The sequence below is a fragment of the Saccostrea echinata genome, unplaced genomic scaffold (assembly GCF_033153115.1).
Source record: "Saccostrea echinata isolate AGI-Se365-2 ecotype Australia unplaced genomic scaffold, CSIRO_AGI_Sech_v1 ptg000061l, whole genome shotgun sequence".
In the NCBI taxonomy this organism is placed as follows: Eukaryota; Metazoa; Mollusca; class Bivalvia; order Ostreida; family Ostreidae; genus Saccostrea; species Saccostrea echinata.
The window spans coordinates 861058-865637 of NW_026889810.1; the positions used below are offsets into that span (position 1 = coordinate 861058).

General features: G+C 34.6%; 1 pseudogene; it reads right to left on the reverse strand.

Annotated features, from left to right (window-relative positions):
* Window positions 1-1108: 1108 nt before the first annotated feature.
* LOC133175189 (uncharacterized) lies at window positions 1109-3930 on the reverse strand (annotated as a pseudogene).
* Between the last annotated feature and the right edge of the window lie 650 nt (window positions 3931-4580).

The following is a 4580-nucleotide window of genomic DNA, read 5'->3' on the forward strand; positions in this document are numbered from 1 at the left end:
GCATGTAGCTTTGTCTGCATCAGGTCGTATTAAGGTTTTTTTTTAAGTCATTCGAATTTTCGCTGCCTTAAGTGCAACAGATTCCCCACCCCACCCAAAGAATACTTGTATATGATTTTTCATGAATAGCTTAAATAAAATACCGTTGTTTTTTGGGGTTTTTGTTGTTGTTTTTTTTTTGTAGAATGGAATCAATAATGTCCTCGATCATGAAGATTTTTGTTTATGTAAAGTTTAATTTGTTGTATTAAAACTGTTGCACTCGCGCATGCGAGCTTATCCTATATATTGTTGTCTGAGTTTTTTTTTTTTTTTTTTTTAATAAATTATGTTCGTTTAAACATTTGAATTTAGAACATAATAAAGATTTAAAAATTGAGCTGTTTATATGATATTACGTTTTGGGTCCTCTTTAGAAAGGTCTATATTCACGCACAGGATAAAATTTAAAATCTCTCTCTCTCTCTCTAAATATTAAGGATCAAACAATTAAACTTTTAAAAAAATCATAAATAAAAATATTATATAAATTGAACCACAAAAATCCTATTTTTTTCAAATTAAAAATTATGAGAAAGTGAAATGTTTAACATATTAGCTCTACAGTTTATTTAAGTAGAAAAAATTGTTTAAACAATTTACCATGAAAATATATCAATTCTATATGTACATATCAACCCATGCATAAATGTTAAATACCTTAACGAGCATCGTAAATAACTTAACTTTTTAAAGACAATCATAAGGGGAAACAAGTTTCTCTACCGATGGACGTCTTCGATGCCCTTTGAGTCATTAGAGAAGACATAAGGGCTGGGTCTGACCTCCTGAAAAATTTGGCGTCTTCACCAAGCCCACCACTGGTAAGTAATTACTTTACAATTTCTTTTTACTTAATTAGGATTTAATGTAGGGGATATTATATTGAAAATGATTAACTTATGGTACATAAAATAACGTTTCAAATGACTATTGCACCACCTAAAAAAAAGGAAAGTGGAGTTTTTTTTAAAAAAGAGTAATTCCACTAGATGACAGTGATGAGGAGCTTCTCATCTAATTGTGTCATTTAGTGCAATATATTTAAGGAATACAAAGTATGTCCTTTTCACTCATTTACACTTTTAAAATGTCCGTAAGAATAGCTTTCAACACCATGTGGTGCTGGTCAGTGTCGTTTATCATCAAATGGTGAGAGAGATATTTTGTTCACAGATTTGAGATATAGATTATGGTTTTCACTTTGAAATAAACGCATTTGATGTCTCTCCACTTCGTCACTAAAAAGTTTAAAAACAGTTTAAGTACACTTCATACGAGTGTTCTTTGTCAACTACAGATTTGTAAACACCTTTGGCCTTCTTCACTTCCCTCTGCTTTTCATCGTGTATGATAAATGAATGCATTTTCGCACGCAGGCCTATAAATCCCTTTACTGGTTTTCCTGTCCAAAAAAAAAAAAAAAAAAAATCAATAAGAAACTAACATGCATTTTTAGGTCACTCAGGTGACCTATTGCTATCCGTTTTCGTCCGTCGTCGTGCGAGGTGCGTTAACATTTGAACATTTTTAGCTTTTCCCTGAAACCGCTTAGCCAATTTCAACCAAATTTGGCATAAAGCATCTAAAAGTAAAGGGGGACAAAAATTGTGAATTTCATGGTCCCTACCCCCCTGGGGTCTAAGGGATGGGCCTAAAACCACCAAAATTAATGCAATCTTTAAAAATCTTCTTTACTTCTAAACACCAAGCAGTCAAACTGTTGGGATGATTGTAATAAGCACTCTACCAACATTGTGAAATTCATAGCCCCAGGGTCAGGGGTTCTGGTGTAAGGGCGGGGCTCTATTGATTACATAGTGAAACTGCATTAATTCTTTGAAAATCTTCTCTGCTCCTGGGTATTAAATAAACCAGCTAAATACATAGTTATGATGAGCAAGAGGGCCTCTTTCAAAATTGTGAATGTCATGACCCCAGGGTCAGGAGTTCTGGTGTTAAGGCGGGGCTCTATTGAATATATAGTGAAAATGCATTAATTCCTTGAGAATCTTCTCTGCTTCTGGGTAACTAAACTAAGTACTAACTAAGTACAAAGTTATGATGAGCAAGAGTGCCTCTTTCAAAATTGTGAATTTCATGGCCCCATGGTCAGGGGTTCTGGTGTTAGGGCGGGGCTCTATTGATTATATAATGAAAATGCATTAATTCTTTGAAAATCTTTTTCTCTGCTCCTGGGTATTAAAAAAACTAAGTACATAGTTATGATGATCATGGCTGCCTCCTAAAATATTATGAATTTCATGGCCTGAGGGTCAGGGGTTCTGGTGTTAGGGCGCGGCTCTATTGTTTATATAGGGAAAATGCATAAATTCTTTCAAAATCTTCTTCTCTGCTTCCGGGTTTTTTCAAACAAAGGAAGAGCATGGTTATGATAAGGAATAATGCCTCTTCCAAAATCGTGAAATTAATGGCCCCTGGACTGGGTTGTTCTGGTGAAAGGGGGGGGGGGGCTCTATTGATTATATAGTGAAAATGCATAATTTCCTTCAAAATATTTTTTCTACTACTGGTTATAAAGCATAGAAACAAATGTATAGTTATGATGAGAAAGGGTGCTTCTTCCAGTATTGTGAGTTCATGGCCAATGGGGTCAGATGTCTGGTTTAAGGATGGTGCTTTATTTATATAATAATTTAGTGAAAATGCATCTCTTTGAAAATATTCTATGTTTCTGGGCATATTCGAGGCAAACAGAGTAAAAGTTTTAATATGCAAGGGTATTTTTACCAGAATTTTGAACACTTGGACCATTTAGTCAAGTGTTGTGGTCCTGGCCAGGGCTCTATTAACTTGTATTCTGCTGAGCAAACTTATTCCCCTTTGATAATTAATCACTGTAAATAATGTATTTGAAAGGTTAATAGAATAGGAGAATTATGCAAGAATATTTATTGTATAATACAAAAAGTACTTTCATACTAAGTTTTAATGATCAGGTAGACTTGGAAATAATAGATGAATAAAAACGAGACAAAAATAGCTTATCTTTTTAAATGTTCTTCAAAGGCCAAGAGAGGCCTATCTGAGGAGTAATAATATGGGGTTAAAAAATAGGCATTTTGTTAATAGTCTGCATGGTAATAATGATAAATGGGGGACAGATTATATACTAGACCAATTATTTTGTTGATGCTAATCATACTATATTTCTTGTTTTTGGACAACAAACCTTCATTTATTAGTGTATGGATCCTCTTAATTGTTGTATGTACTTAGGTGACCATTAAGGCCCTTGGACCTCTTGTTTTTTAATGAATGCTACATGTACATATACCATTTGTTTCATCTTTCATTTTGCCAACCACTTTTTTTTTCTTTTCACTAAAGAGAAAGTGTGTTGAGTTCTCGTATTCAGTGTATTAATAAACAACACTGTATAGCCGTATAAACAATCCAGTGAACTGTTTATATTAACTTAACTATGTGTTCGGACATCAGCATCCAGTCTCAGTAATATCATATTACATTGCCAGACTTAATAATCTGTACATGTGTTTGTATGCTTTAGTCTAGAATAAAATGCTAATCTGTAAAGATGCCTTCTAGTACTCATTTCTTGTGTTAAATAAAAACAACACAAAAAAGTGCTCTTTGGGATAATTGGAAGTGTCAGACAAATCTAGATGTTCACCCATCTCCACGTAAAGACCCTTTAATTCAAACCTTTTTGGAAAAAATAAGTGTCTTGCTATATTATAATGTTCATAAGAAATTCGTCTGACATAGTAATCTGGGTTTTTTTTTTTACCTGTAAAAGAGAGAGTCCGTGTCGGTCATAAGCAGTTCTGCGATCTGTCCATATTCTCGTTTTACAACATCATTATGGAATTCATACATGAAGAGCTTGGAAAGGTCCAATTATGTCATCCCGGTATAAATAGGCTTGTTTGTTTGTATGTTGTTTAACGTCCCTCTTGAGAATTTTTCACTCATATGGAGACGCCACCACTTGCCGGTAGAGAGCTGCAAATTTTGTCCTATACTCGGCACTTACGGCCATTGAGTAGTGAGGGATCTTTTTCGTGCCAGCAGCTTCTGCGACACGGGACCTCGGTTTATACGGTCTCCTCTGAAGGACCGGTCTCCACATCCCACAGTGGGATTCGAACCCGCCACGTAAGGATCAACTCCTTTCTCCGCGACCCTAGAGCAGACGCTCTAACCACTGCGCCACGCTTTAACAAGAGTTTGACTATCTTGTATGACTTTTAACATACAGATGAGTAAACATAAATAATAAATTAAAGAGTTTTCACCTGTTAGTAATCTATACTTATAAATTAATAAATTTTGCAGATAAACTCCGAAATGGGTGCACCAGAGTTCTTACTAACTCCTCCAGCAATACACTATATACAAGATGATGTCCGTAAACTATATTTAGATTTCACTCGCATAGTAGGTCTCGTACATTAAATTAAAGTCTATTTTCATTTTCTATAAACAACCATGAAATAGCAAAAACATGAGTACGGTACCGTTTCCGTTTGGCGGATCTAAGTTACTAACAAATTTTG